This window comes from Sarcophilus harrisii, chromosome 1 (assembly GCF_902635505.1).
Source record: "Sarcophilus harrisii chromosome 1, mSarHar1.11, whole genome shotgun sequence".
Taxonomy (NCBI): Eukaryota; Metazoa; Chordata; class Mammalia; order Dasyuromorphia; family Dasyuridae; genus Sarcophilus; species Sarcophilus harrisii.
Window position 1 is genome coordinate 84113200 of NC_045426.1, and position 19983 is coordinate 84133182.

Genomic DNA, 19983 nt, shown 5'->3' on the forward strand with positions numbered 1-19983 from the left:
CAAGATGTTCCCATCAAGCCTGCTTCATAAAGTCTTAGCCTGTTTCCTACCTTTTGCTTCTACTCAGGTCACCTTTCTCTCAAGTCCCAGGGGTCAAACTCTCAGTTTCTTTCCTCCTTCATTGTTTGTCCCTGGCATGAGTTTTCAGTCCTTGGGAGGTTAGGGCCAAACAAGAAACCAGATGGGCTAAAATAATTGGAAGAAGAATTTTTACCAAACCACAGATCAATCCAAAAAGTCCTCCCTGGAGTGTGTTGCAATGTTGATTATTGGAGCTTGTTTTCATCTTGTTAGTTCCCTCATTTCAATTTAATTCTCAGTGGCAGCAGCAGCAATAACAACTACCCTTTAAAAATCCAACCCATTGGTCATATAAAGTGAGAGCAATGGTAAAGTTAGGAAGTGCCAGCCTGTGCTTAGACCTGGAAGGAAACTGAAATTATGGCCAGCTAGTGATGACACTGATTGGGTTAGAATCCCAGGTCCCATGTTTCAGGCTGGCCCAACTTGGAACCATCTTGACACCAAGAAGAATAGAACATGTGGTACTATTTTGTATTCTGGTTCCAACTCTGGAGAAGGCAAATACATTGGAACGAAATCAGAAATATTAAAAACACATCTCCAGGAAATGTTTCAGGATAGATGGAAATGGCCACTAAAACTGGCAAACCACACAGGTAGGCAGGAAATGAAGATGTAAATACTTTTACAGTATTATGAATCATTATTCTGTCATAACAAATTTGCAAACAATCTTACCAGCTATAAACTGTGACTTTGTACTGCTTTTTGTTGACAATATCTTTAGCTCCAAGATCTATGCAGATAAAGTAGAAGAAATAATTTCGATTCCTCAACCTGAATTAGGTGAAATGAGAAAAAATTAACTTGTTACTTAAATTCAAAGAAGGAAAATTTGAAGCATCTGAAGCCACTAATAACCTATGTTTAACACAAAACATCTAAATTTTTCTTAATAGTGAAATGAATGGTCAAAATAATGTCCATGTTTCAAGTAATTTTGAAAAGGAGATGGATATACAAAGACTGATATTTTGAAAAGTCCTTTTTAAAAATTTAATAGTGTGAAGCCACCTAATAGCTTGGCTATGCTGAAAAAGAGTTACTTTTGAAAATCTTCTATAACCCATAATGAATGAATGCATTTTCCCACAATATTTGACAGAGTGTAAAAACATTTCATGACCTGAATGCAAGAGTATATACTACAGGGGCAGCTAGGTGGCACAGTGGATAGAGCACCAGCCCTGAAGTCAGGAGGACCTGAGTTCAAATCAGAACTCAGACACTTAACACTTTCAAGCTGTGTGACCCTGGACAAGTCACTTAACCCCAATTGCCTTGGGGAAAAAAGTCATCCAGAGTGTATGCTGCAGTAAGAGCCATAGAAAGAAAGGGCAGAATTATATAGGAATATTCCTAAGTCCTAGAAGCAAATAATACATAATGATAATTCAATGATTTTTGAACAAGCCAACTGAAAGAACTATAACATTTACACTACCTTTTTTGATCATTGAAAAGTCTTAAACTCAATTCTACATTCATGGCTTAGTCATCAACTGCAAATATATAAAAACTTCAGAGATGACAATCCTAGGATATTTGATGTTCATAAAGAACACCGTTCTCTATTTAAAATGTACCACATTAATATAGTAATGTTAAGAAAAACTCATATGAAATGTGGTAAAATCTTCCACAAAGACAATCTGAGCCAACTAAAGTTCTACTTAGCCTTAAATCTATTATTAATTACTTCTCTAGAAATGATTATTGATTTCAAGACAAAGAAGGAATTGTACCAAAATATCTTTTTAATCATTTGAGGCACATGGATGTGTGCCTCATATATATATATATATATATATATATATATATATATATATATATTTATATATATATATAGATATATATACACACACATACACACACACACACACACACACACACACACACATATATATATATATATACACACACACACACATATTCATATACACACTATACTGGATTTTAAAAAATGTAACCAAAAGTGTTTTATTTCCAGCCAGTACCTATGAAATATTTAAGATCAAAAAGTGGAACGAAATGATACTCCAAGGGTGGTATACATATATATAAAGCCAAACAACATTGTTGGTGAAACAAATTTCCTTATTGTTGATAAGTCATTTCAATTGTGTTGGACTCCATGACCTCATTTGAGGTTTTCTTGTCAGAGATACTGGAGTGGTTTGACATTTCTTCTCCAGCTTGTTTTACAGATGAGGAAACTGAGGCAAACAGGGTTAAGTGACTTGCCCAAAATCATCCAGCTAGAAAGAGTCTATGGCCAGATTTGAACTCAGGAAGATAAAAACAGACCCAGCACACTATCCTAGACCTGCTCTATCCTACTCTATCCTAGACTTTATCCTATACCCAACTGCCCCAGAGAAGCATGAAATAAATGACTCAATCATATATATTTATTTATAGAAATGGAGAGGTTTATGCTAATAATTTATGTCATATCATCAGAAATGACAAATATCCATAAGAAAACCAGATTCATTGATTAATATAAACCATGCAATGAAATGGGTGCAATAATAATTTGCAGGTTGCAACAATAGAGCTCCCAGAGCATCCCTAACTAGTAACCACTTGATCAAACGAGTAAGACTGTATAACAAAAGTTTGACATCCTATATAGGATACCAGATAACAAATCCCTGTGCTACAAACACAAACCCCAAGACATCCTTGATAATTAAGGAATAAACAATACTAGAATTTGCACATGATTTACAGACAAAACTGTTACCCATAACTTCCTGGATGTAACATTGACTGAATCACCGTACTTTGAGTAAAGAAGACCTAAATTCAAGTTCCACCTCAGATACTTTTAAGCTTGTGATTCTGAGCAAATCATATAACTTCTCCAAGATTCAGCTGTCTCTTTTACAACCTCTATGGTTTCTTCTAATTCTAAATTTATGTTCTTATGAAAACTCAAAAGTTACATAAAATTCGTCAATAAAAAGTTATTATAATAATAAAAAAATCAAAATCCACTTTTAAAAAAGTTACATAAAATTCTAAATTTTAGAACATGGAAGGAAAAATTTTCAAAATATAGACATCCTAGAAGAAATTAAAGTCATTAGGGAAGAAGAAAAGGTCTTTCATGTTGTCTACTATTGGAATTTTCTCAGATATTTTCAGGGAATCTACAAAAGATGAGCTTGCACTTCAATATTCTTATTTAATTACAATAATCATTTATCTACTAAACCATCACCTATAAAATATTAAATATAAAAGAATAGCAATATAGAAAATAATACTCAGACTATTTATATCCATATCTAATTTCTTAAAATATGAGGAAAAGATAACAGTTACAGTAATTATAATGACAATTATTTTCCATATTTCATTACATGATCTGTGTTAGGTCAATGAGTTTGGATTCCTTAACATTATTATTGTTATGTAACTTGTTTTATATATATATATATATATATATATATATATATATATATATATAATTATCTTGTCTTATTATCATTATTACAAATATCTTGGTCTTCTCTAGGCAAGACAGATTGAACATAAAATTATCAAGGAGAAAACTGTTACTGTATATTTCAAGAAATTTGTTGGCATCCTACAGTGGGAATACCACATTTAGAACAATTGATAACTTCACCATAATGTATACTTTGAAACAGACTACAGATTTAGAAAGTATCCATACAATATTAATGAAACAAAGGCCCATCACTCCAAGGAAGCTATAGAAAACATCCTATTTTATCTTTAAAAGGAAGGGGACTATTCTTAGATTACATACTAAAAAGGTAAAAAGCTTAAGGAATATTTCTAGAATTTGCCACTTTGCAGAGATAAATCAATAGTTAAGGCTGAAAAATAGTAATATATTATTGGACTTTCCAAAAGCAACTTATTTATCTTACCTCCAGATGGAAGCTACAACATCTCTGTTTTTTTTTTTTTAAACAGCAGATTTTTATTTTCAAATTACATGCAAAGATAGTTTTCAACATTCACTCTTGCAAAACCTTGTGTTCCAAATTTTTCTCCCTCCCTTCCCCCCATCCAAAAATCTCTTTATCTTCAGAGGATTTATGACATCACAAAGTGTTGGTTTGATTTGTATGTGAATTGGATTTGTGAGGCAGAATTATACCAAGTCATCAACCTCATTGTCTCTTCCAAAGTCATCTCTGGGGGCAAGACTGGCATTGGCCTAGGATGCAGTGGATGACCTCAGCATCTTCTTCATCCGACCAAGCTCTAGCTTTGTGGCTATTAGAACAAATTGTTCCCATCACCCACTCTGTCAGGAGAAGCCTTCACATGTTTGGGGATCACATCCTCCTACTCACCAATGGGTTTCAGGACTATCAGTTACTCTCAGCTTGGTTTAGCCCATCTGCCAAAATGGTTTTATCATCTTTACTCGTGCTATAGCTTCTGGGAGTCACAAACCCTCTAAGATCAAAGAGCAGAGCCAAAAGGCTGGCCATGTGTGACATCTACATGAACTCAACCAACAAAATGTCAACAAAAAACTGAACAAAAGGCCGAGTCACGTGTATTTATTTACAGAAGCAGAGATGTTTATTATAGCCTTTGGGCTTTGGCACTCTCCCCAAACAGCCACTTACAGATTGGGTTTCCTGGGGTAAAATACCCCAGGTTCCAAATATCCTATTTCTGCTTTCTTAACTCTCAACCTGTCATCAGTGTATTTCATTTTGCAGTCAGAGGACACAGCTCAAGACAAAAGCGTTTTATGAATGACTTAAAATATGAGGAGGATAAGGTAACACTTACAGTAACAATAATAATGATGATTTTCCGTAATTTTTATTATTAATTTAATTAAATAATTAAAATATTATTTTCCATTTTAAATTAAAAAAATATCCCCCATAAATCCATGGTGTGATGTCCTACAAATATACCCAGTGTTAGTGGAGAAAGTGGATGTCCAAGGAGTCCACAAATGGACAAATGCATTTTGGAAACCTGTGGGGCCCAGGCAACTTACAGCACTAATGTTCCCATGTATTCTCTTGGTATTTTCCAGCTGCTCCTTGCAGCTGAAGGTATGACCCCTATGCTGAGTGAATCACTAGATACCTTCATGGCATCAATGCTGAATCACAGTCAGTCTTTAACTTCAGATTCAGCTAAAATTCTGGATGAGGACTCCAGCTATGTTCTCTTAAATAGCAGAACCCAGACCACCCTACCCCTAAGCTCTGGGGTCTGACAACTCCTGAGAGGGATTATAGATACAATCAATGGACACAACTTCTCTTGCCAACTTATAATATATGGTGCTTGCATAAAACCAATTTGCCATTAGGTATGCTTATTAGGGCAGACAGTATATTAGTAAGACTCACAGTCATCCATGCATGCAATGAAGCCGTATCGACTTTTCCATGATACAAACATCAGATCAGGTTTTGTTCCCGTGGGAACAAACCACTAACTTGATTTCTAAAGGTCCTAGTAAGCATTTCTTAAACTGGTGCTTATGACAAGGTTCCCAAACTCTTCCTAGACAGAGGAAATATGACAAGGCTCTGTCAATCATAGCTGCTCTCATGCTCACACTTCCAAGTTCAGGGAAAAAATAGGAGTTTGTCAGGACGCAGAAATAGGTTGATGTCTTAGGCCTCGTATGGGTCTTTATATTCAAACTAAAGGCATTAACAAATTACGTTTAAGTTCTGATTGGTGACCCTTAGTTAAACTTATGCTAAATGAAACTCCTCAATAAAAATTAACATCATTAATAGGTATTTATCTGTGGCTTATAAAATTTGGGAGGGATAGAAGCCAGAAGGAATTATTTGCCAATTTTGGTGGACAGATATCACTGCCAAACTATACAGCTTATCTTGATACAGAAAAAATAACTTACATAACAAGTACTTAGTCACAAAATGGAGCTGCTTATCCTATGTTATTCTCACTATACACCTACATTTAACAGAATTTCACAACTGGATTTTCTCTACTGAATGTAGCCATATACTTCTACTTCAAAATCTGACAATATCATGGTGTCAGAGAGAAGAGAAAAGATCCACTCCCCTTGTGAGACCATCCAAGAGGCACAAGGGAAAAAGTGAAGAACAAATTCTCAGCAGTGAGTTCTTTCTCCATAGCTGGAATTTTTTCCTCAACTCTCACAGGACCAGGTTTCCCATTTTTATACCCTCATTACCAAAGCTTTCTTTAGTCATGGACAAATCCTTCATCTCTGTTAATCTTCAATCAAATGTCCTGATTTTTTTTCATATGCAAGTGACCCTTCATTTTGCCCTTTACAAACTTAGAATGACCCACTCAAAGTCTGAAAGTAGACACATCCTTACACATCCCTAATTGTTACCTACCCCTTATATCCTCAAAGTCTGAAAGCTTTTGTAATTTTTGACCTGCTATTTGAGGTTTACAAAGTCCTTTTTCACTTAACAGCGTGTAATATCCTACCCATTTTACAGATTCATGTGGTTTTTGTGCTTATACAAAGATAATAGGACTTTAAAATTTAAAAGGGACTTTAAAATTTGTTTAATCCAACTTGCTCCTCTTACACAGAAGGAAGCTAAGACCCAGGGATGAGAAGGGAGTTGCCTAATATCACACAGAAAGTGATTTACAGAGCAGGATTTGAATGCAGATCTCCTGACTCTTAAGTCCAATATACCTTTCACTACACAACAATTATGCGTTATAATAACCAACTAACTCAAGTAAAATAAGATCTAAGCCTTTGTTGGAGAGGGGGGTAGAGTGTTAGATAATATAACAGCATTTTAAGGTTTTCAAGCATCCTAGGAGTTAGGTGCTATTACAAAGTCAAGGAAAATATGGCAGACAGCAGTTAAGTGACTTATTCAGGGTAAGCCAAACAATAGAACTGATGAAGAGAGTATAAATAGCAATTGTTTCTGTTTGGGCTAGAAATTTTGAGGGTCTTCTACTTCCAATTTTTATTTACTAGATAAGAGAGGCCATTCTTTGCCTCAGTGTTCATTTGGTCTTAATCACTGAATGGGTACAGCCTCAGTCAAACTCAGACCAGGAAAAGAACTTAGCTTAAAAAGACCAAAGTCTCCCACTGCATCCAGGCCCACCTCCAATCATCCTGATAGATATCTTGCCACTGGCGGAAAGAGTAAGATTGGTGACTTCCCACAGTTCTCCCTCGATTAAATCCAATTCACTTTGCAAGTCATGGCATCCTCTTCCTGAAGTCATGGTCCTCTTAGAGAATAAAGTATAAATACCAATCAATCAGGGTTATCCAGCTAGTAATTGTCTGAGGCTAGATTTATATTTGAGTGATCTTGACTTTAGATACAGCTTTTAATCCACTCTCACTTATTTTGAAAGTCTGGCCCAGCCCTTTGATACTTTTTTAATGCCCCAGGTGGTGACTTTTAGGCTCTCCCTCAACATTCACCCCAATAGGACTGAAATAACATCTTCCACAGGAAGACTTCCAGAACTTCTCAATCCCAGTGCTTTCCCCCTTTTATTTATTTATCCTGTATACTGCTTGCTTTGTATATGTTTATTTGTATGTTGTCTCACCCAATTAAATTGTAAGCTCCTTGAGGACAAATTCTGTCTTTTGCCTCTTTTTGTATACTTAGTTATTAGTGCAATGTCTAACACATGGTAGGCACTTAATGTTTATCGAATTGAATCATATAAAGGGAAGGGCAAGACAAAGGCTCACAAAAGCCAGTACTTTGGGGAGGAGGGTGTTTGGTGATACTCAAGCTTCTTAAGAAATGTTGCATTGATAATTCTTCACAAATTAAAGACCCTTGTAGATAGACATGGGGTCAGGAAATCTGAAGTCAAATTTTTGCTCTAATACTTGTTATTATGAGACCACGGGCAAATCACTTCTCTTGAGTTCTTTTTCTGTAAAGTGGAGATCATATTTTACGCCTTCCCTAATGTTAAAAGTATCTCCATCTGATTCCAGGTTGTCTGAATCTAAAACCAGTGCTTACAACGGACTATATTCAAAGGGTTCTAATTTGGGCTAGATACACAGACACTGTTTTCCAAGCTCTGCTTCCAGGGCTACCACTTTGGCGGTACAGATAGGGAGAGTAGGAATGAACTGGACTTCATTAGGCAGGAGTCAACTTGATCTGCATCAATCCCTCCAATTTTCCATGCTTGTAGATATATGACTTTCTCCTATGCTTAAAAGCTGCTGAAATCTTTTCACAAAGTTTCTGGCCTGGGACAGACACACAGTCCCAGGTCCTTCTTTGGAGATCAGGGACAAAGACATAGTGAGTATGGACTGAGGGAGGTGGCCGGGGGAAGATTATTCTAGTGGAAAATTCATTTCCTTCTAGCCCTAAAATGTATAGATTACTGTACCTCCAGGAAATATAGGCTAGAAAATTGAGTAGCCATCCCCCAATAATGACCTGAGAATCTCAGACCATTGGTCATACCATTTTGTGTTCTATTGCTTGTGAGCCCAGATGTGTGGGCTGGTTAGAAAAATACCCTGAAGACAGAGGTGCTGGTGAGTAAGGGGCCATAGCCAAGGATGGGTAAGAAGAAGACTGGCAAGGAGAAATTTGATAGGCACAAAAAACTGGCAGACTGAGGTCTGGTGAATTTGACAGAGAGAGGTCTTTTCGGGAAGGAACAGTGGTCAGGGAATTGCTAGCCAGGTAGCACATGGGATTGGTAGATAAGGAAATAGCAGGCATTAAGGGGCTGGTGGATAGGATAACTAGAGACAGGGATCAAGTAGATAGAGGTAGGGCAATGAAGTAAATTGGTGATGACGATCCTAGAAAACAAGGGGTTGTCTGGGAGATGGACTTGTAAAACAAAGGGAAAAGGATGAACAGGGAGATGGCTAAGCACAAGTCAAGCAGACAGGTGGCAGATAGGATTGGCTGGGTAAGAAAGAAGGGGGCATCTAGTTCCAGCTTTGTTTCTCTGCGCTAGGCCTTTAAACAGATACAACACAGAGTCCTGAACTGTCCCAGTTTTTTACTTAAAGAAAAATACAGCAAGAAGCTAAAGAGACAGGAAGGACCAGGCTAAAGAGGAAGAGAGGAGAGGAGGCTGAATCAGGGATTAGCTAAATTGCTCCAATTATGGAGATGCAAATTCAGCATCTCTTCTGCTACTGGTCTTACTCCCCTGGTATCCCTTAGCAGTACACCCTGGACGTTGGGATGAAAAGTTGCTATTTTTAGCCTTCATGTAAATACCACTTTGGAGACCGACAGGACTTGGCATTGGGAAACAAAAAACAAAAAACAAAAAACAAAAAAAACAGAAACAACCACCACTCTGCTTCCAAGAGAGAAATACTGAGTCCAGGGAGAAGAGAAGGGCCCTGGAAAGAGAAGGAAAAGACTAGGGGGTTTAAAGCTGGAATGGGCTTTAAAGATCCTCTAGTTCAAACTCTCATGTTACAAATGGGGAAACTGAGGCTCAGAAAGGTTAAATAGCTTTTATGTGGAGTAAAAATTGATATTTGAAATCTGGATCTCTGACTCCAAGTCAGTACCCACTGCCCCATGCAGATATAGCACTACCTATTTCTTTTATAGTTTGACATTTATAGCACTCTCTTCACAACAGCTCTGGGAAGAAGCAATAAAATTTTTAGGCCTATTTGAGAATGAGGAGACTAAAGTTTATACATTTTCCTTGGTGGTCATACAATTGAGAACTATCAGAGTCAAGATCTGAATATAAAAGGGACCCTCTCTCTCCCATTCCCTGAATCAGTAACTGAAGATCCTTAGGAAGGAAAGAAGCATTTGAGTGCCAGACAATGTGCTAAACACTGGAGATACAAATAACAACAAAAAAGACCTGCCCTTAAGAAACTCACATTCTAACCAGGGAAGACAGCACACAGAAGGATACTAAAAAAAAAAAAAAAAAGAGGTGGTCTGGGGACAGCCAGTTATGGGCAGAGGGGCCTGGTTCTGAAGTTCAAAGGAAATTGAAAATAGGATAGGAGGGAAGTGAAGGCAGGCCAGCTTGGGAGTTTATACCAAGTGGAAGTTTCAGGAGGAACCCACCAGTGGGAGAAAGAGAGTGAGTCTTGAGAATAATCCATGGTAGGTAGACTTTGGGAAAGGAGGAGGGGCTAGGAAGTAAGAAGCAGGGACTGAGAAGTATGCTTAGGGCCCTGTCTGCTTCCTCCTTATGAAAACGGCCCTCAAGTTCCTTCTCTACTAATAAAAAAGTATTTATTGCTTACTATATGCAAGACTAGACTCTACACACACACACACGCACACACACACACACACACACACACACACAAATGAGACAGTCTCTGTCCCAAGTTTGTATTTTATCATTGAAACTTCTTGAATTAGGGAGGTAGCATAATCAGATTTGAGTTTTATAAATATCAGATTAGAATTCATATGTAGAAAGGATAGATATCAAAGAGTTGAGAAACAAGTTATTTAAAGAAACTATTGGGAGATTATTTCAGTTATTTAGGCAAAGGGGAAAGAAGACTTACTCTCTAGGTATTTATGATGTGAAAAAAAGGGTCAGATGGGAGAGATGTTAAATAGGTGGAAATGATGAGAATTGGTAATCAATTGAATATGGCAGGTAAAGAGGAAGTGAAGATTGAAAATGACTTCTAAGTTGAGAATTCGGATAAATGAAAGAATGGTAGTAGCACCCTTGACAGATGTAGGGGAAGTAAAAGAGGTGGTTTTAGAGGGAAAGATAATGAGTTCTGTTTTAATTTTTTGAGTTTGAAAGGCAGGTGAGACATCCAAATGGAGATGTCCAGTAGGCTAAAAATTCAGGACAGGAGCTCAGCGAGAGATGAGAGTTTGAGGGAAAAAAAGCAAGATATTTAAGTTAAGGTTGCTGAATCCATGGGAGCCAGAGTATCTATTTTATGTAGGTTTCTCTGGTTTCCTTTAAAAGGAATGGGGAAAACCATTTTTGAGGGGTTCATTGATTTGGCTTGTTTTTCTCCCTGAGGCTTCAACCCTTTAAGTTTTGGAGGCTTCACTTTCTTCCCTGGGGTATTTTGATGGTTTCCATTTAACTAGTCACTCCTACACCTGCCTCTTTGGAGTGAGACCTGGAACAGCTTATATAACTTTGGGAAAACTAATGTGAACTATCCAGAAGTCTCTTTCCCTCCCAGGATCCCTATGATCATCACACAGGACCATTGTCCTTGAGGGTTCTATAAAAACTTTGGTAAGGGAAGTCTTCAGTAGTTATCAAGAGGTGGATAAATTAAGTAATTCTTAAGATTTTGGAGTTATAAATGGCCACATCCTACTTTTGAAAAAATAGTTATTTATTTTTCCATTGTTGTGCCCTAGTTACCCTAATGATGCAGGGTACAATTATCCTTCACCCAGTTTCCCACAAGGAGTTGAATGATGCAAGATGGTCCCTTTAACCAAGATTGGTATGGTACAGGGAGCTTCCATTATTAAATAGAAGAAATTAAATATTAAATAGAATTAAATATTAAATCTTGGTACATCCAAAATCATGATCACATGGACCCCTTAGGTGTTAGTTGCCCTTCATGAGCAGATTGTTACTTTACCAGAGACTGACTTTAAGTTCCAGCCTCAGTGCTCTGCCTATTCTACTGACCCAGCTGATCCCTACCTATAAGGACTTAACTCTTAGGGAATATTTTTTTTCCTGGTTTACTGATGGTTCTGACTATTCTGAGAAAGGTATTTACCTCTGGACTTTGGTTGCCATTAATCCAATAATAGGGGACAGCCTGGGATATTGGGATCCTAGCAAGTGCTCCCAGTAAACTAACTTGTGGGCTATGTAGCTAGTAAATAAGTACCATGAAGGATGGGAGCAGATGAAATTATTTTCATAATGATTCCTAGATAGTGACCATAGATATGGCTGAATGATCTGGATCCTGGAGAAAATAGAATTATACAAATAAAAATTCTTCATTTTGGAGTCAGGACCAATGAAGGAGTTTTACTAATGCTTTCAACTGTAGAGTTGTAATTATACTTGTACATGTTAGTACCCATCAGAGATTTCCTATACATTCCCATATACATACCAATCAAAGATTTCATATACATATATGTAATGGGCTGAAGGTCTTGAGTCATTGCACGAGGTCCCAAGCACGTGAGGCTAATTACCAATTGGACAATACTCTATTAATACATGCTTGGAGAAAGAATGGCCCCGCCCACTCTGTGCAAGTTTGATGTGTTGTATAGGAGATTGCATAGAGGATTTGGTGGGTGGAGTATGAGAACCAGGGGCACTGCCAGGCAGATTCGTGTCAAGATTGCTCTCACTTCATATCGCCATTCCCCTTCACCTCCACAAAGAATAAAGATCAAGGATTTTCCCTTATCCTGACTTCCTGACTCAAGCTGATTTCAAAATATGCGGTCATCACATTTGGTGCCCATCATGGAACAAAGGACCCTACTTTCACTGAAGAAGCCTCCAGTGACCAGGAAATTAGGTGAGTATTTTAATAGACAAACAGGGAACTTACTTTGTTAAGGGCTAAACTAGTAACCTTTTCTTGGCTGAAATGGGGCAGATATTGGGAAAAGATTCTCCCCCAAGCCCAGCCCCACCCCCAACCCCAACCTCACCCCAAAGGAAATGTGAAGGAAGCATATTCAGACTATAAAGAGACAGGGCTTATTTATGACTTGGGAGCAGATTGATGAATCCCTGGATACATTAGAATGTACGTCCCCTTGGTTCTTCAATGAAGAAGAGATATTTTTAGATAATTGGAAGCTTGTAGGAGACCAATTATGTGAATATTATAATGATAATGGTTCTGAGATATAAAAATAATATCTGATTTGGCCTATTCAGTAGTTGTGATACAAAGAATTGCCACATCCCAAATAAAATTTGTAGCCTCTAATATATGTATCAGCTCTTTAAGAAACTTCAAGAGCAAGTGAGAAAGCATCCAGGTAAGATTTATATCTTGCATGTCCACTCTCATAGTGGACTTCCAGGTCCTATTTTTGATGGTAATTCAAAGGCAGATAGCCTTCTAACTATGTTGGTCAATACTTCTTTATTTCATTAGAAGCCCAAGAATCTCATTCTAAATATCATCAGGCTGCTCGAGCTTTACATTTACAATTTGGATTAACAAGAGAGGAAGCTAGGAGCATAGTAAAAGCCTGTATGGCTTGCTTTCCTTTCCACGCTCCTACACTGCCTCCAGGGAAGAACCCTCGTGGTTTGAGACCCAATGAAATCTGGCAAATGGAGGTGAGCCATTATAAACCTTTTGGTCGTCTGTCTTTTATCTATGTTGTGGTAGACACCTTTTCAGGATTCACTTTTGCAATACCAGCAGCAAAAGAGACAGCCAGAGTGGTCACTGAGTTCCTTATTCAAGCATTTGCAATTATGAGTGTGCCACAAGCAATAAAAACAGATCATGGACCTGCATATACTTTCAAACATTTTGCACACTTTTGTGCACAGTATAAGATTTTACACACCACTGGCATACCTTTTAATCCTCAAGGACAGGCAATAGTAGAGAGGAGAAACAGAGACATTAAGATGCTCCTCCAAAAACAAAAGAAAGGGGGAGCCACAGGTAACCCTAGAGAACTTCTAAATCTAACCCTTTATACTATTAACTTCTTGATTTTTGACAAAGATGCACTGGCTCCGGCAGACAGGTTTTATAACCCACCAGAAGGGCAGTGTCCAGTGCGAGCAGCTCCACTATCTTTAGATAATCGCCAGGTGATGTGCAAGAGACCCAGAAAGTGGTGAATGGAGACCAGATAGGTTAACTTCATGGGGAAGAGGATTTGCTTGTATCTCTACAGGTGGAGAAGGAATCAGATGGGTGCCAACGAGGAGTATTTGCCTGGTCCATCGAAGAGAGACAGAGCACACCCTTGAAATGAAGGAGAAGACCTAAGAAACATCAGGTCGTTCCATTGCTGATTGTGCCCACCACTGAAAGAGCCTGGCAGTTATGGCATTTGATTCATGGACATTCAAAAAATTTTTGGACTTCAAAACCCTCAGGAATCATTGGATTCTCTGAGATATAAGATTGTTGTAGGACTTGAAAGCCCTCAGGAATCATTGGATTCTCTGAGACATGATAAGATTGTTGTAGGACTTGAAAGCCTTCAGGAATCATTGGATTTTCTGAGAAATGATAAGACTGTTGCAGGACTGTTGCAGGAGATGTAATGGGCTGAAGCTCTTGAAGCTCTCATTGCACTGAGGTCCCAAGCACTTGAGGCTAATTAACAATTGGACAATACTGTATTAATATATGCTTGGAGAAAGAAGGGCCTCCCCATTCTCTGTGCAAGTTTGATGTGTTGTATAGGAGACTGCATAGAGGATTTGATGGGTGGAGTGTGAGCGTCAGAGGCACTGCCAGGCGGATTCGTGTAGAGATTGCTCTCACTTCCTATCGCCATTCCCATTCACCTCCACAAAGAATAAAGATCAAGCATTTTCCCTTATCCTGACTTCCTGACTCGGGCTGATTTTAAAATACATGGTCATCACACATATACATATGCATTCTGCTGGAATAAATAATCTGTTTGATGAACTTATGAGAATGGAAGATATTGGGTCCACCATCAGTATGGATATAGGGTCATGATGTTGTATCAATGGTCATGGAACCACAAGATTTTGTAAAAATGTAGTTCTTGGATTATAAAAAGGGAAAAGAACCCACATGTGGTAGCAAGGAATTGGAAATTGAGTGGTTACCTATTAGTTGGGGAATAGCTGAATAAATTATGGTATATGAATGTTATGGAATATTATTGTTCTATAAGAAATGATGAGTAGGTTGATTTTAGAAAAGTCTGAAAATATTTGCATGAACTGATGCTAAGGAAGTGAGTAGAACTAAGAGAACATTGTATACAACAAGATTATTATGTGATGATCAACTATGATAGATTTGGCTCTTTTCAACAATAAGATAATTCAAGACAATTCCAGTAGATGATGATGGAAAGAGCCATTCACATTCAGAGAGAGAACAATGGAGACTGAAAATGGATCATAGTATTTTTATGTTGTTTGCTAGGTTTTTCATCCTTTTTCTTCTTTTACCTTTTGATCTGATCTTTCTTGTGCAACATGACAAATATGCAAATATGTTTAGAAGAATTGCACAATTACACCACCTATATTGTATTGCTTGCTGTCTATGGAAAGGGGTGAAAGGGAGGGAGAGAGAAAAATTTAGAACACAAAGTTATGCAAAGGTGAATGCTGAAAACTATGCACGTATTTAGAAAAATAAAAAGCTATTAAATTTTTTTTTAAATATCAAAAAAATTCTCCTCTTGGCAGCTGGAACATTTGCTTTTGAAAGCTTGGTATGATATGACCCATATGGTCAAGAACCATAACCTGCCTCTGGTTTGTAAACTGATTATACTGGCTCTCTTGCCCCATCTCAGGATGAGAGGTTTATCTTAACAGCTTTTGTTATTCTTGTTCAATTATTTCAATCATGCCTGACTCTTCACGATTTCATTTGGGGTTTCTTGGCAAAGACACTGGAGTGGTTTGCCATTTCACAGATGAGGAAACTGAGGCAAAGAGGGTTAAGTGACTTGCCCAGGTTCATGTAGCTAGTAGATGTCTGAAGTTGGATTTGAATTCAGGTCTTACTGATTCCCAGCCTGACGCTCTCTGTTCCCTGCATCTCCTAGCTGCCCCACCTTAAGAGCAGGGGATACTTACTTGAGGATGTAGTACAGCAGTATCAGTTAAGTCTGCCACCAAAGTTCTTAAGAATGTAACTTTCCTCCTTGTACCTATTCCCTCCTTTCTCCTGCTCACCCCTATAATGGGCCATCCATTTTACCATAAAGTATGAGAGTGGACCCATTACTATCATATTATCTGGCTCTCTCATCTTCTATACTCTTCCCAGGCAGCTGGAATCATTGAACACTCTAGTGGGCTCTTTTTTTCAGTCATCAATGATATCTTCATTGAAGCATTTCTAGTAGGTAGGTTATTGATATTTATGATTTATTCTGTAAATCTTTTTTTTAAAATAATAGCATTTCTGAGTGAAATGAGCAGGATCAGGAGATCATTATGTACTTCAATAACAATACTATATGATGATCAATTCTGATGGACATGGCCCTCTTCAACAATGAAATGAACCAAATCAGTTCCAATAGAGCAGTAATGAATTGAACCAGCTACACCCAGCAAAAGAACTTTGGGAGATGACTATGAACCATAACATAGACTTCCCAATCCCTCTATTTTTGTCCACCTACATTTTTTATTTCCTTCACAGGGTAATTGTACACTATTTCAAAGTCTGATTCTCTTTGTATAGCAAAATAACTGTTTGGACATGTATACATATATTGTATTTAATTTATACTTTAACATATTTAACATGTATTGGTCAACCTGCCATCTGGGGGAGAGGGTGGGGGGGAGGAAGGGAAAAGTTGGAACAAAAGGTTTTGCAATTGTCAATGCTATAAAATTACCCATGCATATATCTTATAAATAAAAAGCTATAATAAAAAAAATAGCCTTTCATTGAACACTCTAGTGGGCTCTTTTTTTTAGTCATTAATGATATCTTCATTGAAGCATTTCTAGTAGGTAATCAATATTTGTGATTTATTCTGTAAATCTTTTAAAATAGCTTTTCATTGAACATTCTAGTGGGTCCTTTTTTTTTAGCCATCAATGATATTTTCATTGAAGCATTTCTAGTAGGTAGGTTATTGATATTTGTGATTTATTCTGTAAATCTTTTAAAATAGCTTTTCATTGAACACTCTAGTGGGCTCTTTTTTTTAGCCATCAATGATGTTTTCATTGAAGCATTTCTAGGAAGCAGGTTATTGATATTTGGGATTTATTCTGTAAATCTTTTAATTAATAGCTTTTTTGTTTTTCAAAATACATGCAAAGATAGTTTTCAATATTCATCCTTGCAAAAGCTTGTGTTCCAAATTTTTCTCCCTCCTCACATTTCTCCCTTAGACAGCAAATGGTCCAATATAGGTTAAACATGTGCAATTCTTCTCAATACATTTCTACTTTTATCATGCTGCACGAGAAAAATCAGATCAAAAGGGCAAGGAACAACAAAAAAGATGAAAATACTATGTTGTGATCCACATTCAAGTCTCACAGTCCTCTGGGTACAAATGCCTCTCTCCATCACAAGTCTATTGGAATTGCCCTGAATCACCTCATTGTTGAAAAGCGCTAAGTGCATCATATTAGTGGACTTTTTTTCTTTTTCTTTTTTTCTGAGGCAATTGGGGTTAAGTGACTTGCCCAGGCTCACACAGCTGGAAGTGTTAAGTGTCTGAGACCAGATTTGGACTCAGGTTCTCCTGACTTCAAGGCTGGTACTCATTTTAGTAGACTCTTAAAAGTGCATGCTCCTTCAACATCACACCCCTGATTTTGAGGGGTAAATAGCCTACCTCTCCAGATTGTGTGTTTGATCAACCAGCATTGCTCCAAGAAGAGGTAAAGCTCTCCAACCCATTGGCTTCTCTTAGACCCCACAAAAGCATTCAGGCTAACAAAACACCAAATATGTGATGGGTTTTGGTTAAAATGACAAAAATAAACAAGCACTTGCACCCAAGCCCACAAATAGTCATGATGACTCCACTCTGTTGTCCCTAAATATCCTTTTCAATGACTCTTTGGCTCTCAAGGACATTTGCAACCTTCTAGACTTGTAAGTCTGCCCTAGGTAGATCTCCCCTCCCACCCACCCCTAAAAGGACCCAGGGCCAATAAGTGTATTCACCTTTCCATGTTTAGTACTTTAACTCACAAAGCCCAGGTTGGCTGCTCTACACTATGGCTCCAATCCTTTGCTTCTGTTTTAGTTCTTTCTTGGTACAAAAACTTGGTTCAGGATAGAATGGATCTGGAGCCAAGACCAACCTGATTTCAAATTCACACTCAGGCCCTTATTAGCTGTGACCCTGAGTAAATCATTAACTTCTGTCCACCTCCGTTTCTTCAACTGTAAAATGGGGACAATACCATCTACCTCTCAATGTGGCAAAGATCCCATGAGACACTATTTATAAAATAGGTCACTTAGGGCAGTGCCTAGCACATAGTAGGCACTCAATACTTGTTCCCTTCCTTCTTCTTCTATTCACTTGGTTCCTTTGATATGCCTATCTTTCTGCAAAGAACTCAGTCTGAATCTGTAGGTAGTGTCTCTGCTCTCCTTCCTTATCTCCAATTCTCCAATTGCATTTGAAGACCAAGCCCAAGATTATATGCACAAGTGCATGAGATAGTCCTAAATAAGCAAATAGCTCTTTTTCAGCTTAGGACAATGCAAGTTTACACATTATCCAAGAGTTAACCTTATGGAAGGGTGATCTCACTCTTTGGGAAGGAGCCAGTGGAGAAAATCAGAATTCTGTTTTCCTGTTCTTCAATTCAGCAAATATTTATGGGTCTACATATTACATGAGGAAGTGGAACACTTTGGAAAGAACTGGCATTTAGAAGAAGTCTGCCCCCATCAAAAACAAGTCAAATCTTGTGTTAGTACTAGATCCAGAGTACCACTTAATTATCTCTGGTATGGGGAGCCAACATCAGCTGGGGCTTAGGGGATTAGAAGCAAATCTTTAAAAATTTATTTTTAAAAAATGTAATATTTTTATTTTTCCCAGTTTTATGTAAAACGTTTAAAACTTTGAGTTCCAGATTCTCTCCCTTCCTCCACACCCCAGCCTTCATTGAGAAGGCACATGTGAAGTTATGCAAAACATTTCCATAAAAGTCATGTTATGAAAAAAAAAAAAACCAGATCTCTGCCCCCTCCAAAGAAACCCTCAAGAAAAATAAAGTAAAAAAAGTGTGCTTCAATCTGTATTCACACACAATTAGTTCTTTCTTTGTAGAAGGATAGCATTTTTTATCATAAATCCTTCAGAGTAGTCTTGGATCATTGTAAGAGTGAGAATAGCAAAATCATTCACAGCAAAGGATCATAAGATTTTAAACCATCTTGACGTCTTTTTGGCATCTCAGACTATTGAGTCCTTGAGTGACTTTAGCATTTTGGGGTCAACCTTTGGAGGAGACTAGAGGAAATTAGATTCCAATAGGGCTGGAGGCAAAAATGGCATAGTCCTGGAAAAATCATGGGAGTAGATAGAAGTCAGGAACTCTGGTCTTAAGTTCTGACCCTAGTTGTGTATCTTTAGGAAAGTCCCTTCCCATTTCTAATCTGTGTCCACCTTTCTAAAATAAAGACTGACTCTAGATGCTCACTAAGATCTCTTTAAACTCTGAAAATAGATGAAATTATGATTGCTATTGGAGAAAATAACCAATCAATCAATGAACACTTACTAAGTGCTTATTATGAATCAGGCACTGTACACAAAAAGAGGCAAAAGACATTCTTTTAAGGAGCTTTGAAAAGATTCATCAAGGGATAAACCAAGGTCTTAATCTCCTAAAACGGGTGCCAGGGGCTGGAAGTCAGGCCCCCAGATACTTGAGACCAAAGGCTCATGCCTTGGTTTGTTCTTTAGAAAAGAGGAAGAACAGTCTTTTAGAAGGTAGAGGTTACAACTAAATTTTATGGGATAAAAAAGAATCTGGGCCAAAGTCAGATAGCAGATAGAGGGAAATGAACAGGGTCGGGGGAGATCTGCCTCTCCTGCAGCAGATTTTCTCTCTTAGGATCCGTATTAGCATCAGCATCTCCTTGAACGATTTAATGTTATGAAGGAGAGAACCACAGTTCACAATATCACTTACATGAACCCCTCCCTCACTCAGTAAGCAGCTAGTGAAAGGACCCTTATTCAACATATTCTCTTGGCCACACTTCAGTGGTAT

At 37.8% G+C, this 19983-nt stretch overlaps 1 long non-coding RNA gene across 1 annotated transcript; it reads right to left on the minus strand.

Annotated features, from left to right (window-relative positions):
• On the minus strand, window positions 1-7517 carry LOC116419207. The gene is made up of 3 exons (XR_004229456.1): window positions 7200-7517; window positions 763-861; window positions 1-186 (listed from the first exon to the last, which is right to left on the minus strand). It is a non-coding gene; the product is annotated as an uncharacterized LOC116419207 (long non-coding RNA).
• Window positions 7518-19983: the final 12466 nt, after the last annotated feature.